Source organism: Protobothrops mucrosquamatus, unplaced genomic scaffold (genome assembly GCF_001527695.2).
Source record: "Protobothrops mucrosquamatus isolate PMUCROS unplaced genomic scaffold, P.Mucros_1.0 scaffold_23, whole genome shotgun sequence".
NCBI classification, from domain to species: Eukaryota; Metazoa; Chordata; class Lepidosauria; order Squamata; family Viperidae; genus Protobothrops; species Protobothrops mucrosquamatus.
Window position 1 is genome coordinate 470600 of NW_015386099.1, and position 21598 is coordinate 492197.

Genomic DNA, 21598 nt, shown 5'->3' on the forward strand with positions numbered 1-21598 from the left:
TTTAAAGCGCTCCATGGCAATGGACCTAGGTATTTGCAAGACCGCCTCCTACCAAACACCTCCCTTCGACCAGTCCGCTCCCACAGAGAGGGCCTCCTTAGAGTGCCGTCGGCCAGACAATGCCGGCTGGTGACCCCCAGGGGGAGAGCCTTCTCTGTGGCAGCTCCTGCCCTCTGGAATGACCTATCCCCCGACCTACGTACAGTTGCGGACCTGCACCTTTTTCGCCGAGCCCTGAAGGCCCATCTATTCCGTGCGGCCGGCCTGGCGTAGTTTGATTAAGTTTGATTATGTTTTAGTGGGGGGTTTGTATGGGGTGTTTTTAGAACAGGCCTGTCATTTAATTTGATTTTAGCATAGAAATTATTTATTTATTATTGTGGTTTTTAGTATCGCCTGTTCACCGCCCTGAGTCCCGTAAGGGAGATAGGGCGGTATATAAATTTAATAATAATAATAATAATAATAATAATAATAATAATAATAATAATAATAAAGTGTTCACCTCTATGACTTTGTCACAAGGCTACAAGGCTGTAGGATGTAAATGGGTATACAAAAAGAAAGTGTTACCCAACAATGAAGTCCAATATAAGGCAATATTAGTGGCATAGGGGTTTTTGCAGAAAAAAAATGTGCACTATGATGAGGTATTTGTACCAAAGGTAAAAAAGTGAAACTATAAGGTTGGCACTAGCATTGGCAATGGCATGTGGGCATAAAATTTGGCACTCTGATATAACCACAGCATTCCTCAATGGAGGAAGAAATTTACACAGTTCAAGCACCAGGGTATGAAAGTAAAAAGCCTGGCACTGTGGATAAACTGAACAAGGCCATTTATGGGCTGAAGCAATCAGCCAGAAACTAGAACATCTGTTTAGATGTGGCATTGAAGGGTCTTGGGTTCAAGAGTTGTAAGGCTGATGGTTGCATATATACTGCAAGATTCCACGGTGGGGATTGCCAATTATTGCAATCCCCACCTATGCTAGATCCTTCATTGCAAAGGATCTAGCATAGGTGAAGGAATTTGCTAATCAGTTGGAGATAAAGTTTGAGCTGAAAAGACTGGGTGAAATACAAAACTATCTTGGTGTAGAGATACAAAAAACTGAGAAAGATGGCTACGTTCTCAGTCAAAGAAGGAAAATTGAACAGCTGTTAGAGAAATACAACATGAAGGATTGTAATTCTGCTCCAACACCTATGAGCATAGATTTTCACAACACTTTGGGTGAGGACAAAAGTAAAGCCTGTGATCAGGAGATATATCAGTCAGCAATAGGGACCCTGTTATATCTGTCACAGTGGTCCAGACCAGACATAGCTTGTACAGTAAGCATCTTAAGTCACTTTACTGCTGCACCAACACAGTTGCATTGGATGGGTGTGAAAAGAATTCTCAGGTATTTGAAGAAAATTATGAGTTTGGGTCTTCAAATACAGGTCTCTGAAGAATTAAAGTTAAAATGTTATGTTGACAGTAATTATGCTAATGATGTGCAAACCAGAAAGTCCAATTCTGGCTTTCTGGCATTATTTGGAGGGACTTTGATTGGATGGAAGTCCAGAAAAAAACCAACTGTAGCTATTTCTACTGCGGAGGCAGAATTTATTGCTCTGTCTGAACTTTGTTCAGAGGTAACCTGGTATGTACAGGATTTAAGTATAGAAGTTAAATAAGCTGTAACAGTATTTGAAGATAACGCTCCTTGCATTAAAATGGCAACAGGTGACAGAGTGAAAAGTAGAAGCAAGTATATGGACATTAAGTATTGTAATGACAGAGAAGCCATCAAAAGTAAACTAATTCACTTGCTTCATTGTTCTTCAGATGACAATCTGGCAGATGTAATGACCAAGCCATTGGGTGGAGTACACCATGGGAAGAGTATTAGATTATTTGGTTTTATGTCTATTCCAGTCATAAAGGGAGGAGTGTCAGTGTGCAAGAATTTATGAACTGGAATAGTCATAGCAACAAACCAGCCAATAGGAACTGTTATTTAATTGAGACACAGGATTGGCTGTGTGCGGCATGTGATCCAACCTAGGTCTGGGCGTGTCTTAGTCTTCCCTGTGTCCTGATCTCCTGAGTTAGTTGTTGTTCTCTACCAGGTTGCCCAGAACTGAATGAAACTGTATGTATCATGTTTATATATATTTTATAGATAAAGTTTTTCTAAACTATGCCTCTTGCTCATTTTGAATGTCTGCTTAATTTTTGGGCTTATTTTTGGGCTTTATTTTTACAGCTGGAAAGCTGTAAAACTAACAGCTTCTATAACTAGTTATTCTTTTATTGAATAAGAGAATAAACAGTTATGATAAACTTTGCATGCTATCAATGGGGATAGTTCCAATTTGCCTTCTTACATGCTCAATGTAGATCTAAGCTGTTAGGGAGTTGGGGAGGGCAAATAGAGTGTCAGCTTTTTTCAACATAGTTCAGGCTGAACACATGAAAGACTCTTTTTGGAATTTTTTATTGAGCATCACTCATCCATTTAGGTGTGCTTTTAATTTGTGATTTTAACACAGTATAACCAACTTGTTAGCAAGGGAAAAGCAAGTTGACAGGTCATTAAAAACATTTATGCATCATGTCAAGCCATTAAAAGCATGTTTTAGTGCTCAGTGTACAGATTATGAAACTAGAAACCTTTATTAGAAGACTGAACCACCACAAACATTAGTTTCAATATAGTAGTTTAGAGATTAAAAAGCAAGTTCCCCCTTCTCAATGAAAATGCATTATCCCAAAATGAACAAAACAATAAACAATTTCATTAAAATTGCAGATGCTAATTTATATGCAGAGGCGGAAAGGTAGAAATAATTACTGCAACTGAAAGCAAAATACAGTGCCTATTAGTATATCAGATAAAATTATAACAAGGAAACTGGTGTAACTGCAGTTTGCTATGGTAAGAATTAAAAATATATTCTTTAAAAGGGACAAAAAAAGGTATATGATCTTAAGAAGGAACAAATAATTTAAATTTCCACACTCTGTATGATAATATTAGTGCAGATAAAAGTAGTAATCTATTAGGCAAATTTTTTTCAATATGGTTAAAATGTATCCATAATTGTAAAATTTTTCATTTATTATGTTACATTTTCAGCCATACATTTAAATACTAAAAGATATTTATAGACTTTCAGTGTTTCTTTAATAATAGTTGACAATGAGAATTAAATCAATGTTTTATGCTGTATGTATTTACATGCTTTAAAAACACAGACAGTAAATTGACAAAATAATTATTAGGTGATAGCCCCATTTCATCAAAATATTTATTGAGCATTGTAACCAAGGACAGTAGCACCTACTGCTTACCATGTGGCATCTATACCATCCAGAAAGCTTACAATTACACCAGGTAATTTTGGAAAATTGGAGCACCACTTATTCCTTAGCCATTTCTTTGGCAAGAAAGTATTGTAAATTTACAGCTAGCTCTTATCTTTTGCACTGTCATGTTTCTCACTCATCATTTGTCCAATTGTGTTTTTCCTTCTTTTGCCTGGGATAAGGAATTGCAAGATTTAGGTATTCTTTTGGGTCAGCTTGAAAGTTATTATTGGGCCCCACTGAAATACTGGCAAATGTTAGAATTCCCATTTGAACAGTTTCGGTACCTGCACTTAATACTGCAGGACATGTTTGGAAAATACAGGGCTGCAGATATAATTTACTCATGATAAGCTTACATTTTGGGATAATCCCAGTTTTAGAGTAGTGTCTCTGTTTTGGGCTGTAGTGGGCCTCTCAGAACATTAATACTTTGAATTAATTTAGCTCTGAGTAAATGCTTTTCAAAACTTATACAGAACTAGAAAAAAAGTCAAGTTTAATTTACCTCAGAATACAGGTAATCCCTGAGTTGCAAGTGTTCCCTTAGCGACCGTTCGAAGTTACGTGATAAGCACCCCCTAGTGCTTACAAGCAAATCCCAAAATTATGAATATTGCCACACCACGGCAGTCGTTCACCCTTACAAGTGACCGCAGTGGCACTGCAACATTCACCCTGGTTATTCCCTCCCTTCCATTCCCGCCCCTGGTCTCCCTAGGTCCGTGGTGGCAAACCTATGGCACGTGTGCCACAGGTGGCACGCAGAACCCTCTCTGTGGGCACGCAAGCCATTGCCCCAGTCCTAGGCCTTCAGTCCTGTCCATGAGCAACCTGCATCAAAATCTCCCTGGGCAAGTGGCTTTTTAAGCTGGGTTTTATAAACCCTTTTTGCTTTAGGCCTCCGCCGCCGTGTGCAAAAAAAATAATTCAATCAATCAATTTCAACTTCTCGCGGGGAAAAAAAAGATCTCACAAAGTTGGAATTGATTGATTGAACTTTATTTTTAGTCCCACACAGCGGCGGAGGAAGTGACACATTGGAGCTGGAAAGAAGGTGCCGCGTGGGGGTGGGGGGAGCAGCGGGAGCAGGGCGCTCCATGCGAGGGGTGGGGCAGGGCCTGTGCATGGGGTAGAGAAGCAATGCAGCGGCGCTAGCATGGTGGTAGACTAGTTGCTTCCCTCCCCCTGCCAGACACCTGCCGAAGCTGCGCAGGGTAAGATTCCTGGGCTCACTCCCGCCCAGATGCCCTCGCCTCCCCAAAGGATTTTTTTACTAACCTGCCTTTCAGCTGCATTCTGTTTTTGTTAGAGAAGAGAACTTCACAGCTCTGCCTACAGAGCAACCAAAGCTGTAGCTGAATGAGCAGGTGAGGGGGAAACCTGCCCCACTTGTTCCACGGCCACTTTTGGCCGAGCCACATTGCAACGGCATTGGGCGCAATACGTGAGGTGGCAAACGGCCACGCCACGCCGAAACCAGCTGTTTGCCACCTCCTGCGCAATGCTGCTGCCATGAGGCCGCGGAACAAGTTGGGCAATAGTAAGAAACCAGTATACCAGTTCCTTACCTCTGCCTGGCTTGGTCCGTGGCTTCATGGCAGTGTCATTGGGTGTGACGCGTGAGGCGGCAAATGGCCACGGCCTGCAGCAAACAGCCACGTCGTGCTGAAACCGGCCATTTGCCACCTCGCGCATCACGCCCAATGCCGCCGCCATAAGGCCGCGGAACAAGCCGGGTGGAGATAAGGAACCAGTATACCGGATCCCCCCTCCCCTACTCTGCCTGCTCCTGCCCTGCCCTGCCCTGCCCTGCCCTGCCCTGCCCTGCCCTGCCCTGCCCTGCCCTGCCCTGCCCTGCCCTGCGGCAATGGCACCCCTGCCCTGCCCCCTGCCTGGCCTCGCTTCACCCCACAAGATGGATCTCCCCCAACCCTGCCCAGCCCCCACAGGCATCTCTCCCCACGAGCAACATTGAGATGGCCATGCTCATCCTGGCCATGTCCACCCAATCTGCCATGACCACTGCAGCCACGCCCACTCAGTGGTCATGCCCACCCACTGGGCCATGTCCACCCAGCACCTGATGATAAATAAGTGGCATTTGGGTTGCAGTTTGGGCACTCGGTCTCTAAAAGGTTCGCCATCACTGCCCTAGATGTTAGGCCTTCAATACTCACTGTGCGAAGATCAAGATCCTTCGCTTTCTTGGCTGCTCCAGGCCTTCGGTGCATTCGCAGAGAATGGAGGCCTAAAGTAACACAAGATCATGCTAGATCAGTGGTGCAAGATCTCACACTACTGATCTCGCATGATCTCATCGTACTTTAGGCCTCTGTTCTCTGCAGAGGGTGTCGTTTCCGTGTGCCTCTGGAGGCTGGATCTGGGTGCCGGAGGCCTTTTCCAGGCTGCTTGTGCCTAGATCTGAAGCCGGGGGAGGCTTCTACATGCATCTGGATGCCTGATCTGGGCACCATAGGCCTTTTCCAGGCTGCTGCCACCAAGATCTGAGGCCGGGGGATGCTTCCGTGGCCCTCCGGATGCTGGATTGGGGCATTGGAGGCCTTTTCCAAGTTGCTGCCACCTGAATCTGAGGCCGGGGGACACTTCTGCGGCTCTCCAAATGCCCGATCCAGGCGCCGGAGGCCTTTTCCAAGCTGCTGCCACCCGGATCTAAGAACAGGGGATGCTTTTGCAGCCCTTCAGATGCCCAGTTGGGGCGTTGGAGGCTTTTCCAGGCTGCTGCTACCTGGAAATGGGCCTCTGGAGGGCTGCGGAAGCATCCCCCGGCCTCAGATCTGGGCAGCAGCAGCCTGGAAAAGGTCTCTGGTGCCTGGATCCAGCCTCTGAAGGCATGCAGAAGTGTTTCCCAGCCTCACTTCCAGGCGGCAGCAGGAACCGTGGCAGAGATGAGATGGATCTTTTCAAGGTGAGTCTGGCGTGGCATGAACGGAGGGGGAAGCATGAGGTATCTTAGTGGGTCAGGGAGGCCTTGTGGGCCTGTTCCATCACTAGGCTCTCCATGGCCTTCCCCACCCTGAGATACCTCATGTTCACTTAACAAGCCACTTGCATTTTAACAAGCAGGGAGTGATCTCATTCAAGGTATGAGATTCACTCCTATGAGTTTCAAGTTATGGATGGAATGGGCAGGCTCCATTCCATTCGTAACTCAAGGACTCCCTATACTTCTTTGTGGCTTATTCAGCTTAGGCCCTTGCTATATGGTTTATTTGATCTACACATTATTGCTACCATTAAAATTGCATGTACATTCCAAAAAACTGTCTATCGGTCATAAGACAGTAACCCCCTTTTTTAGGGGACTGAGGAACATTGATGAAATTGATATTATTTTTGTGACCTTTAAAATGATGAGTTCAAACAATAACCCAATACTTTCAGATCTAAGAAGGGCTCTTAAAAAGAGAGCACACCAAACATTCCTTCACGATCTTGGGTAGCTTTCTATCTCACAATGAGGCATTAACATTGTCCCTGATCCATCACATTAGCTGCCTCCTATGGTAGCTGCTCAAAGGAAGCAAGAGGAACAAGGATCCAGCCCATAGATAGCATCTTCAAGACCATTGTATCCACTTCATCAGAGGTCACAGCTCAAAAAATATCCCAGGTAATGAAACAAGGTGACGACTGCACCCTACCCAAGATTTAAGCAAATCTAAGCTAAATGTCAGCAAAATAGTGTGCTAATTGATCACAGGTCCCTGATATAGGTCTTTCCTAATAGGTAATTGCAGCCTCAAGATTAATTGCTGATGCAATAAGAGGGGAGAAGTAATGGTGCTTTGCTTCTCTTACAACTATGGAATAGGCCCAAATGTGGCTACATATTCATGCTTGATCAGATTGTCTTCTGGATGTTTCCATCATTGGTCTTAGTAGGGCTTCTGTTGCTTTATTTCCCACAGGTTATCAGTAAACTAAGGAGCCATCAGGAATGATACAACAGAGATTGCTTGAGGGATAGTTTGTCAAAAGCTTGGGTCATCTCATCATGCCAAAAGTGAATCAGGCCTTTAACAAATTCATTTGCTCCCCAAACACTTGCTGGAAGTTATCTAGATTCATGAGGTATCAGAGGTGGGATACATAATCAGCTGCATCTAAATCAGGAAGTGATCTGACCATGCAAAGGGCTGATGGTAATGACCTTCTCATCCAGATCACAAAGCAATGGCAAGGTTCAAAGAGTGCTGGCTTATATGTATTGGGCCTGAGATTTCCATGGAGACCATGAACTCATGTGTTTGATTTGATCTGGTATCCCTAACATGTAGGTGGAACTCCCCCAATACCAAAGGTATGGAATTTCCACTATCTGTTCAACAATCAGATCCAGAAGCCAGAGAGGAACCCAGCTAAGCAACAAGATGGCTAGTACACCAACGGGTTCCCTAGCTTGATTCTATAGGACAATTCAACACATAAGCACTCGCATCCTGTCATTACAAGAACAGAAACATTGGTTGCAGAAAGGATCTCTTGAAAGATGAATACACTCCCTCTCAGTGCCTTGAGGCTGATCCGGTACCTGAAACTAAGTCAGGCAAACTTCTGAGAGAGGAATATCATCACTCTTGTTCAGTCAGTTGTAATTAATATATGCCAGGCCTACCCACTAATTTGTCATTAATCATGAATGGATATNGATATGGTCTTATGACAGACCTGTATTCAAATCCTACTCCAAGGACAGGTTCACTAATCATTCAAGTATCAGGTCCCCATATACTGTAGATTAGCACAAAGAACTAATGTTCCCTAGATTTAATATATCTAAAAAGTTGCTCTCATTTTTGTTCCTGCTAGGCTGCAGAGGACAATGCCTGATTAGAACAGATTCATTTTGGTTTCTTGTAGTACTATCACCAATTACCACAACTCTGTCTTGTAAGTGTTGTAACTCCTCTGCTATTCAGGAATCTACCTATTTACTGCAGTTAAGATTTCCAGTGTCATTTTTTCTGCTTTCTAGACTCAGCATCTGCTTCTTAGGTGAGGGCCTGAAAAACTGATTGATTCAGAGTATCTTCTCTCTTTTGCTTCTGGTTACTTTTAGCCTGATCTTTCATTGGACTTTCTTCTTTACAATGAATGGCTGCTTTTGTTAATTTCTGCTTCTCTTTGATTTTCATCTTCTTACATGCTTTTCCATTTTATGGTTGTGTTGATCCATCAATTCTGTTGCACTCATTTCTTTTTTCAAAAAGTTGCATAATAAAAAAAATAAAAAGCATGTGATAGAGGTGTGTATACCAGCACATTATCATCAGTTCCCGCAGCAAAAAGGCTACACAGTCTCACTGTTTATTCAGGAGCAAATAAAGAGTAGTTGAGACAGAACTCACAGATGAAGAGCTATTGCAGGTTCAAATACTCACACCTTCATTTAAAAGTCCTCAAATAGAAGCACACTGGGTGCTGACAATCAAAGCAGAGTGCACTAAATGGGTTGAAACAATAATTTGCTTCAGTAAAAAATAGCTTTTAAAAATCCTTCACTTTCTTTGGAATATTGTTTTATGCAAGCCTTACATTTTTCAGTAGAAATAAGAATGTTTACCAGTATTTTTAAAGACCACTTCTTTATAAAACATAATCCGAAATTGGCATCCTAAACTGCTTCTACCCCTTCCCCACTCATGCAGCAACACACCCTACCCCTTCCCCACTCATGCAGCAACACACCCTTCTCCTAATCATGATATCACCCTTTGCACCAAATCAACTGTCAAGTTTCAGGCCTGAGAAGCTCAAAGCACTGGCTGGTAACGTGGGTGGTCCAATCTAGTCAGGGCTGAAGTTGACAGCTGAACTCAGCTTTAGCAGCAACAGGCCCAACAGGAGAAGGCAAGAATGACAAGATTTATACTATGGAATGTTTTGCTAAATCAGCCATGGAGAAGAGGAGAGAGGAAAATTGGCTGCTGGCAAGCATCCTTAGCCTTTCTTAACAACAGCTTGTTAAATTCAAATAAAGAGAGGGGGAGGAAAAATATCTCCAGCTACCAGTGGCAGGGGAAGCTTTATTTACACAGGTAATGTGTTATTTATCATACAGAAGAAGGGAATGAATGCCACATTTACCTCAGGAATTATTCACTTCCCTCATTAAAATCAATGATTCAGTTCCAACTTTCTAGCTACATATGAGATTTATCTGTCTTGTAAAAGTCAAGCACCATAGTCCCATGAACGGGAAAATAACTAATGTTGCTAGTTGCGAAGTCGTGTCCGATCCTTCATGACCCCATGGACAACGTTCCTCCAGGCCTTCCTGTCCTCTACCATCTTCTGGAGTCCATTTAAGCTCACACCTACTGCTTCAGTGACTCAATCCAGCCACCTCATTTTCTGTCGTCCCCTTCTTCTATTGCCCTCAATCCTTCCCAGCATTAGGCTCTTCTCCAGTGAGTCTTTCCTTCTCATTAGGTGGCCAAACTACTTGAGTTTCAACTTCAGGATCTGGCCTTCTAAAGAGCAGTCAGGGTTGATCTTTTCTAGGACTGACCGGTTTGATTGCCTTGCAGTCCAGGAGACTCGCAGGAGTCTTCTCCAGCACCATAGTTCAAAGGCCTCAATTCTTTTGCGCTCAGCCTTTCTTATGATCCAACTTTCACAGCCATACAGTGCAACTGGGAAAACCATGGCCTTGACTATACGTACTTTTGTTGGCAGGGTGATGTCTCTGCTTTTTAGTATGCTATCTAGATTTGTCATAGCTTTCCTCCCCAGGAGCAAGCGTCTTTTAATTTCTTGGCTGCAGTCCCCATCTGTCCAGGAAGATAAAATCTGTCACTATCTCCATTTCTTCCCCATCTATTTGCCAGGAATTGAGAGGGCCGGATGCCATGATCTTGGTTTTCTTAATATTAAGTTTCAAGCCAACTTTTGCACTCTCCTTCTTCACCCGCATCAAGAGGCTCTTTAGTTCCTCTTCACTGTCTGCCATTAGAGTGGTATCATCTGCATATCTTAGGTTGTTGATATTTCTCCCAGCAATCTTAATTCCAACTTTTGATTCTGCCTTTCTCATGATGTGTTCTGCATATAAGTTAAATAGGCAGAGCGACAGAATACAGAAATCCTTTCCCAAGTTTGAACCAATCTGTGGTTCTGTGTCCAGTTCTCACTGTTGCTTCTTGACCCGCATATAGGTTTCCCAAGAGACAAATAAGATGGTTTGGTACTCCCATCTCTTTAAGAACTTGCCACAATTTGTTGTGATCCACACAAGCAAATGCTTTAGCATGGTCAATGAAGCAGAAGTAGATGTTTTTCTGGAACTCCCTAGCTTTCTCCATGATCCAGGGTATGTTGGCAATTTGATCTCTAGTTCCTCTGCCTCTTTGAAATCCTGCCTGTACTTCTGGAAGTTCTTGATCCACATACTGCTGGAGTCTAGCTTGTAGGATTTTAAGCATAACTTTACTTGCATGTGAAATGAGTGCAATGGTGTGATAGTTTGAACATTCTTTGGCATTGCCTTTCTTTGGAATTGGAATGTAAACTGACCTTTTCCAATCCTGTGGAAAAAGTTGCATAATAAAAAAAATAAAAAGCATGTGATAGAGGTGTGTATACCAGCACATTATCATCAGTTCCCGCAGCAAAAAGGCTACACAGTCTCACTGTTTATTCAGGAGCAAATAAAGAGTAGTTGAGACAGAACTCACAGATGAAGAGCTATTGCAGGTTCAAATACTCACACCTTCATTTAAAAGTCCTCAAATAGAAGCACACTGGGTGCTGACAATCAAAGCAGAGTGCACTAAATGGGTTGAAACAATTATATCTTGTGTACCAATTGTGATTATTCCTGGAATGGGATGCTTTGACCACAACCATCTCACACCTGGACTATTGTAATTAGCTCAGCATGGAGCTGCCCATGAATACCATTCAGAAGCTGAAGCTCGTACAAAATGCAGTGGCTCAGATAGTTATGGAAGTGCCCACTTTTGCTCATATGACTCTTCTATTTCAAGATTACCATGGAATGCCAGCTAACCATTTTATCTTTCCAAGGGAGCAATTGAGTTTTTATACTTACGTAGTTTTGTGATTCAAATACACTATATTTCTACCAAAATAGACTAGAAACATTACACAATAATAGTAAGTAACTTTGAGATTTTGCCAGTTTTAGGCCATCTCTTTTAGTGACTTGAGGTTGAAAGATATAACTAAAAGTTTGCATGAACAAGATTCAAATATCTCCATTTTAAAAGGTTCACTGCATGTGATTAAATGACCCTCAACTGCCTGAGACTCTGGATAGTTGGACATTTCTGTATGACATTGTTCCCATATTCCAATCCTTCTAAACTGTTTTGAAGTTGGCTCTGCTCTGGAACACTGAACATAGTCAGGAAACATCATGAGCCAATCACTGATCATCCAGATCAGTGTTTCTCAATTTCAGAGCCTTTAAGATGTGTGGGCTTCAACCCCCAGGATTCCCTGCCTCTGGGAGTTGAAATCCACATGTCTTAAAGAGGGTCCAGATGATCAACAGTGCAAAATTTTTCATTTAGTCAAAGTCTCATCTCCTGGGTTATGGCAGCACCTGAAATAATTCAATTCCCTTGACCCTTCTCCACACCAAATGAGGGAAGACTAAATTGGTAGCCTACTTGGATTGCACCCAGTTCAGTCAGAGTCATCAATGCACAGTGCTTTGCTTCCTGTGTTGTAGCTCCCACCTCCCTCCCCCAGTTCCAGTAATTAAAGTTAAGACAGTTCCACAAAGCAAAACATCATCATCTTTAAAACATAAGTTTTACTGGACAGCTCCATTCAGCTGGATATAAAATGGATTAGTTGATTCTCTTAAAATGAACTAAAACGTATTTCCAATAACTCAGAGTTTATCTATAGAACTCTACATCTTGCAAGTACTTAAAAAAGAGTAAGCAGTGCTTTTTGACAAAGATGCTGCTACTATCACATACATGCAGCATTATTTGAAAACAAATTATGTCTTTTTGCTTAAGAGTTGTATCTTTTAATTTAGTCAGTGAAACTTGTTTGATTAATAAATGATGAGTACTTCAACTGAAAGAGATCCCTAATAAAACACAATGGTCAGGCTGCCAGTGAAATGCACGGGGCAAGTTTGGCTGTAACTTTTAGCAGAAATGGCAAAACTGCTGCTAAAAGTCTGTTCCTCTGGTCCAGGGCAGCAACCTCCAAGAACAGATGGGATCCTGGGATGAAAGAAAACTGATGGGGCTTGTGTAAATTACAGCCCAGAAAGTTCAAGCAATGGAGGGATTTGTTTTGCTGTTTCTAATCCCTTCTGTATAGGGTCTGAATGCTTCAATTGCTGAAATACAGTAAGGTGGCCAGGGCATCATCCCCACACATACCAAACCAGAAAAGGGGAGGGGAGAAAATTTATCGTGAAAAAAGAGGGCAAAGAATACATATTAAAATACAGAAATTGGAGTGTTAATGCATGTGTTAATAAATTGCTTCAGTCTGGACAACTACAATAGTAACAGAAACTGATCAAAGCAATGCTAAGATGGAACTTCCAGAGGATTTACGACAATACACTGAGATTTCAGATAATCTAGATGATCCAAAAACAACTACAACATCGAACATGAACTTTCATTTACTTCAGCTGAAACTAGAAGAAGACCAATCGGAACGCATGATAAACACATCAATTCAGATATGGAGACTTAAACCATTGGGTCAACAATTTAACGACTGTGAAGGGACTGGCTTCCTTGATAGGCTGATGACTGCATGGTCTCACCTGTTTCAAATGATATATCCAGGAAGGAAGGGAGAGCCATTTGAGGCCCAAAAAGCCTTTTTATGGAAGCCGGTTTGGCATAAAAGAAAGGCCAGAGTTAGATTTTTTTAAAAAATGGTGTTCTTTGTTTAATATATAATGGAAGAGTTTTAAACTTTATCTAATGAGCTAAGGAGATTTTAAAAGATATTATTGGATTTAATAATTAGACTTATACCTATAATTGAAATAAATTAGTTATTTAAATAATTGTTTTGAACTATAAATAGAAGATGGATTCAGAGGATAAAGGTTCTTTTATGAGTAAGCGATGATATTAAAATGAGAATTAGAATATGATGGTGAAATAAATTAAGAATTTATTGGAATAAACAATAAGTGTATCTTAGAGATGATACTATTTTGTATGAATTAAGGGAACCGTGGGCTATTCGAAATCTAAATATTATTGGACAGTAAGCCAACTTAAATACTCTAATTGAAACCAGACAAAAGTTAAAAACAGGATTTGGAGATATACAATTTAAAAGCTGTTTATAAATGTTTTAAATGATTGAGTTATAATTAGCAATCTACCAATTTGAATTTGTTATAATGATTAAGGGAAACAGAGGAAATTTTTGATGATGTAAACTGATATATGTATGGATAAGCGTGTTATTGGATTATGTATTACCCAACCACCATGTTGCGTCCTTAAATACCTGAAGGTTTGTAAAAATTGAAAATTAATAAAACTTGTTATATATTAAAAAAAATTGCTTCAGTCTGTGTGAGATTTTAAACCCATCCAAATTCACAACAACTACCTTTCTTAGAAAAATAACAGGAAGCTATTTAAATCCCCTTTATGGATGAGAAGGGCCAAACCAGAATTCACATGTAACCTTGTCCTAATAATACAGAACTGCTCAGCTCTGCTGTGTACATGTTAACCAGAAGGTCTGAATCAGGAAACCTTTGTGCATGAGCCTTTCCAGATACCAGAACACTCGCATTTCTTGTACTTTACAAATTCCTGATGATTGGATCACTGCAACATCACTGAACCATCCTAAAATATGAAATATAAAACTACAATTGCAAACCCCTCAAAAGCAGGTCTCTCAATCACTCTATGCTTTTGATGGATGACAGTTGTATGCAAGGGAGATTATTCTGTGTTTGCAGGAAGTTCCTTTTTTCATTGCCTTTCCTTCTACCTACCAGGTTAGATTTCTTCCATGTCTGGAGAAAAGCCCTTAAATGAAGCTATATCACCATAAAAGTAAGTGATCATGCATCAGTCTCAGAATGACTAGTAGGAGGTCTGTAAGTTATAGTAAAAAAAAGAAAAGAAAATCAAAATGATGGCCATAATGGTGCAATCAAAGCTCCCTGTTCATATGCAATGCACATAAGCTATAGGAAGAGTTTCAATCACACCATTGTGGTTGCTATCTTGACTTTTTAAAATCATATCCTGAGGATATCTCATTGTCTGGTGATAATATAATCTACCAGCAATGCTACTTTGTCACCATAATACAAAACCATGTCTTGCCGAATTTCCACTATGAATATGAATTTTATTGGAATAACAGAATTTAGAAGACTACATTGTTAGAGAATTTTAATTTCTCTATTGGTGAAAAATAAATCAGAAGCTCTCACAGTTGACTGCATTTAGCTGATTCAAATAACTTCTTTATATTCATATCAAAATATTTACAATACCATACATTCTTCTTTACAGCAACATAGCACAATGAAGACTTCTTACAGAGAGACACAGAAACAGACCCAAGACTGAATAAATACTCAGCTCCTAACTCAATACCCTTTTTTGCACAGACTCAGTAGCACTTTCTTCACATTGGCTGACTGAGTTACCACATGACTCTTCCTGCTCATGAATATTCCAACACTCCTCCCTTCATGACAGGAAGAGACATCAGACCTATTGACTCAATACATTTTCCAAAGTGAACACCACCCAATGGTTTAGTCATCATGTCTGCCAAATTATCCTCAGAAGAACAATGATGCAAACTAATCAATTTTCCTTTTATAGCTTCCCTGACATTACAATACTTAATGTCTACATGTTTACTTCTGTTCTTCACCCTGTCACCAGTTGCCATTTTTATACAGGCAGCATTGTCTTCAAATACCTTCAAATTCTTTTATATTAATATTTAAATCTTGCAACAACTGTACATACCATGTTACTTCAGAACACAATTCAGATAAAGCAATAAACTCTGCTTCCGCTGTTGAAATAGCAACAGTTGTTTGTTTTCTGGACTTCCATCCAATCAGAGTGCCTCCAAACAATATTATAATTCCAGAATTTGATTTCCTTATGTTTATGTCATTTGCATAGTCACTATCGACATAACATTTTAATTTCAATTCCTCAGTAATCTGTATTTGAAGACCCAAATTTATGGTTCCCTTTAAATATCTGAGAACCCTCTTTACACCCATCCAATGTAACTTTGTAGGTGCAGCAGTAAAACGACTCAAAATGCTTACTGCGCAAGCTATGTCTGGTCTGGACCACTGTGATAGATATAACAAACTCCCTATTGCTGAATGATATATCTCTTGATCACAGGTTTCACCTTTGTCCGCACTTAAACTATTATAAAAATCCGTACTCATGGGTATGGGAGCAGTATTGCTATCTTTCATATTATATTTCTCCAATAACTGCTCAATTTTTCTCCTTTGACTGAGAATATAACCACCTTTTTTATTTTTCTGTATCTCTACACCGAGATAATTTTTTATTTCTCCCAAATTCTTTAATTCGAATTTGTTTCCTAATTTTTCAGCAAATTCCTTGACTTGTGATGCATCCTTTGCAATGAAGCAAAGATCATCCACAAATGATAACAGTAGACAATTCCCTCCTTGTAACTGTCCAGTATATATACAATTATCAGCTTTGCAACTCTTAAATCCAAGACCCTTTAAAGCAGTATCTAAACAGATATTCCAGTTTCTGGCTGACTGCTTTAGCCCATAAATAGCCTTGTTTAATTTATACACCATGTTAGGCTTTGCAATTTCATACCCTGGTGCTTGGATCATATAAATTTCTTCCTCTAACTCAGCATTGAGGAATGCAGTTGTGATATCAAAGTGCCAGATTTTATGCTTATATGCCACTGCCAACGCCAGTGCTAATCTTATCACTTTTCACAGTTGGTGCAAATACTTCATCGTAGTGCACATTCTTTAATTGTGAAAAACCTTGTGCCACTAACCTGGCCTTATACTGTACATCATTATTTGGCAATACCTTTTTCTTATATACCCACTTACAACCTACAGCTTTGGTTCCCTGTGGCAAAGTCACTGATTTAAATACTTCATGGTCTCCCATGGATTTCATCTCTTTATCCATGGCCTCCTTCCATCTTTCTTGTTCAGCCTTTGGTAATGCCAACACCTCTTTATAACTTCTTGGCTCATACCACACATTGCAAGCCTTTACCTTGTTGGCAGAATACCTGTCAGGCGGAATTCCTTTGTTACATCTCTCTGACCTATGTGGTAATAACTGCTCCTGTGTCTCAATTCTTTCTGGCTTCATGTCTTGTTCAGCCTCTCCTCCCTGAACATTGACATCTTCAATAATCATTTTTACATCATTAGATGAGTTATTGTCATTAAATAGATTACCGTCATTAAGTGAGACATACCCAGAATTTGCATTAATTCTGTCCCAATTTTGTTCTGCAAAATTAGCAGACCTTGAAATTACAATTCTTTTATTTCCATCGCTAAAGCAATATCCTTTTGACCCTGGCTCATAGCCCACAAACCTGAGCTTTCTTGCCTTTTGCTGTCCCTTTCTTCTGATTGTCTTTGGAATATGTACCCATGCAGTACTTTCAAAAATTCTCAAATGTGCCAGTGATAGCTTTTTTCCATATAGAATGGCATATGGAGTATTATTAATGGAGGAACTCCACAGCCTGTTAACTATATAATTGGCAGTCAATATGGCTTCTCCCCAATATGACCTGCTCATACCAGAATCCTCTAATAATGAATCTTTCATTGTTTGCAAAACACCATTCCTTCTTTCAGCTACATCGTTCTCTGCTGCTGTGTAAGGATTTGTACGTCTGTGTCTTATCCCCAACTGCCCCAACCATTGTTGGAATTTAGTTGACATAAATTCAGTACCTCTGTCAGTTTGTAACTGACACACTTGTTGTCTGTACCTTCTCTCTACAAAACTTACCCACTGTTTGAATTGTTGTAGCACCTCTGTCTTACCTCTAAGCAAGTAGCAAAATGAATACCTGCTATAATCATCAACAATTACCAGTGCATATTTTGCTCCTCCCAAACTGGCTTGCATAGGTCCCACCAGATCTGCATGGACCAGCTCTAGAGCTCTTTTTGTTTGTCTTGTGCTATATTTACTAACTGGGAATGCCTTTGACTTCGATGCTTTGCATACTGCACAGTCCAAATATGTTTTGCATCCCTTCAAATTTAGCCCTTCTGCAAAATCTTGCATTTGCTGCAAAACTTTAAAGCTTGCATGGCCAAGTCTTCTATGTAGAAGATGAACACACGAATCATGCTCTGCAACATTCTTAAATATATGGGAACATTGAACCTTTTGTCCCTGCAATACATATAGATTATCTTCCTTTATACCTTCTGCACAAATATTCCCATTCCTTTTGATGAGACACTTCCCACTTACAAATATGGTCTCAAAACCTTGTTTGTCTAAATTAGACACACTTAACAAATTATGTTCCATCTCAGGTACACAAAACACATTGGTAAACTTTGATTCCAAATATGGAATTTTTACATCGCCTCTTCCGATGACTTTTGCTTTCTGGCCATTTGCCAAAGCCACAGCTTCTTGTGCTACTGGAACAAACCTGCGAAATAGTTCAGAGTTATTAACAATTGTTTGACTTGCCCCACTATCTATTAGCCACTTGTCTCTGTTGTTGCTATAGCAAACTTTTGCAACACCAAAATGTTCCTTTTGCAAATCAGTCTTCTTTACTTGCACAAATGTCCTTTGCTGCAAATTGTTCCTCTGCAAACAGTTCTTTTTCAGATGTGTTCTTGCACCACAAATGTAGCAATTTTTCTTTTGCTGAGCCCTCTGCTTGCACAATCTCTCTTTTTGTTGCAATTTGGTCCCATCTGCTGCTTGTTCCTTCTCCGGAGACTTGCAATCTGGACCCCCTCCTCAGGAATTTCACCTCCTCGTGGCTGCTCCTAAAATGACGCTTCTTCATTAAGCAAACATGCCTTTAAAGCCTCAAAATTTAAGTCTTGCTCTTCTTTACACTCAAATATCGCAGAAACTTTGTCCCAGGTTTTATCTAAACTGTTCAACACCAATAAAACCTTCTGGGACTCAGGGAATTTAATCCCATGTTTTCTAAGTCCAAAAATAAACTTTGCATTTTATTTAAATGCTGTTCCACAGATTCGCCTGGTTGCAAACAGGCCCTGTAAAGTTTTCTTGACAATTGCACTATATTGCATGCAGAAACATTCACGTGTACAGCTCTCAACTTCAACCAAATCTCCTTTGCAGTCTTTAAATTTGCAACATTTAGAAATTGTTCATCATCTAAATTCAAGATGAGATAAGCCATTGCTCGATCATGACTTTTCTTATCAGCAGCTGCAAACACTTGTGGTGGATTTTCTACGATATACCACAGCTCTTTAGCTTTCAGCAAACATTCCATTTTTGCAGCCCACACAATGTAATTCTTCTGGCCTAAACGAGGCACAGAGCTTTCCTTAAATTCCATTGCAGCCATTCTGCTAATTCTGCCTTGTTCTTATACTTTTTAAACACAAACAATTTCTTCCAGCTTTAAATTACAATGCAGTCATTAGTAAGCTCTGGGCCCATAACCTGTTAGAGAATTTTAATTTCTCTATTGGTGAAAAATAAATCAGAAGCTCTCACAGTTGACTGCTGATTCAAATAACTTCTTTATATTCATATCAAAATATTTACAATACCATACATTCTTCTTTACAGCAACATAGCACAATGAAGACTTCTTACATAGAGACACAGAGACAGACCCAAGACTGAATAAATATTCAGCTCCTAACTCAATACCCTTTTTTGCACAGACTCAGTAGCACTTTCTTCACATAGGCTGACTGAGTTACCACATGACTCTTCCTGCTCATGAATATTCCAACATACATAAAAAGCATTTAGCTTATTCTGCAAACTATTGTAAGATTGATGCATTAGCAGTGCAAAGCTTCTTGAAGACACAGAACTCATGGAAGGTCAGCATGTGCACAAACTCAATGAATGTGTTTTAAAAGTCAATTCTGATCATTTTCCATACACTGAATCTGTCAAAGATGAAAAAGTAAATTAGCAGGATTTTCTAAAGTTCATTTAAAAAGTGCATTATTTCATAGTAATTATCCTAAAGTAATTAGCCCTTTGAAATAATCAGCAATCTCATATTTAAGAGAATAAGCTAAGCTATTTTAAGAAAAATATATTCTAACCCCCTTTTATCTATCTGCCTGGCTATCTATCTATCTATCTATCTATCTATCTATCTATCTATCTATCTATCTATCTATCATCTATCTTTCTCATAGACACTTCTATTTTTATAACATATTTATAGGTCCACTTCAAACAGAATTCTTCCTATCTTGAAAGTTCTTAAAAAGCTTTTCAGATCTTTTAGCAGACTGCCACTTTCAGCCTTCAGAACTTCTAGCGGACTGCCACCTTCAGCCTTGTGAAGTAACAGTCAAAGAAATTGGTAGTTAGGCATTAGTGGGTTCAGAGTTGAAATGTGGTTTTCTACTTATGTGTGCCAATATTTGTTTTGAAAAGAGGCCAGAGAGATTTCTACAGCTGGAATGAAGTGGACAGAGAAGCCCATGAGATACGTTCTAACTTCTGGCTTTTCCAGTACCAATGTGATAAAGCAAGTTGTACCAGTTACATGTTGCTCTTAGGAACTCCATTGTTTTCTATAAGACCCTTCATTCTAAAACATGGATATAACAAACAGACAAAAATCTATTCAGATTAATGTAGAAAGTCTGACAATACCACATTAAATACATACCAGGGATGGAGGGAGGAATTACATTTACCATTTTCAACTCACTTCAGGGCAGGATATCCAGCCAAACATTAACCTGATAGGGCAGAGACTACAGTTAAGGTTCAGGAAACATAACATTCTTCCCTCTTACCTTCCTACTTGTTTGACAACAGATCCATGTGTGAGATTTTTTTATATCTTACATATGTTGGAAAACATACTTAACCATTTCTTTGTAAGATGTATTTCTCGTACCAGATTTTATAGCCATGAGAGAAAAGATATAATATAGAAATATTTTTAATAATAGTGAAAATTATATCCTGTGACTCCCTCTCTACCTGCAGTTCTTCATATTTTTGTCTTCCACATTGACTTGTCATTAATAAAAATGTCAAGAAGTTAACAAATTGTTACAAGGGTCTTGCTATATGGTAGGATAGTAAAACTAAATTAGCCAGGCCAGTCATTAGATACAGTAATCAACAAAGATACTTATATTCCCCATTACATGCAAAAAGCAAGATCAGCTGACCCTGTCTCTGCTGAATGAGCAAGTGAAGTTTTCTTAAACATATCATATGCTATTTGTTTTTCATTTCTGATTCTTCCTAATATTCATGGTCATATAATAGAAGCTAACAAATTAAGACAGGCAGACTCTAAAAACAACAGAGCAAAAGAAGAGGGGTGGAGCACAAAGTCTGAAGGGTAGACTTTGTTAATCTTGGCCAATCAGTTTTGCCTGGATAGCTCTTTCAAGGACACAAACAGAAAAACATTATTTCTTTCTTTTAAACAATATTTTATTAGGTTTTATAAAGGTAAAGAAAGGGTAAGGTCAATATAGGTAATGGGATTCAGGGTAAGGTTCAGGGGAGGGGTTGGGACAGGGGTAGGTACAACAATGGGGTTGCCCCCAACAACATTTCAAGCTTTAGCAAACAAACTATCGTCCGGATACAGGTGTTCAGTGGGAGTGATTAATATAATAATAAGTGGTTGTAGTCAGCAAAAGTAACTATAATTATAAACCGTGTCAATTAATCAATAAACATCAATCCTCTTAATAAGTCTCACAATTATTTTTCATTAACTCATTTTGCTAACCATTGATAAACGTTTTCCCATGTTTTAAAATAGACTGAATCTTCTTTCTCTTTAATCTCTAGGGTTAGTCTGTCCATTTCTGCACATTCTAAGATTTTCCTAATTATAATTTCATCAGATGGTACATTCTCATTTTTCCAATATTGGGCAAATGCTATTCTTGCAGCTGTCAATGTATGTAGTATTAAATACTCATTTTCTTTGCCATAGTTAGATCCTAGTATTCCTAACAGAAACAATTCTGGCTTA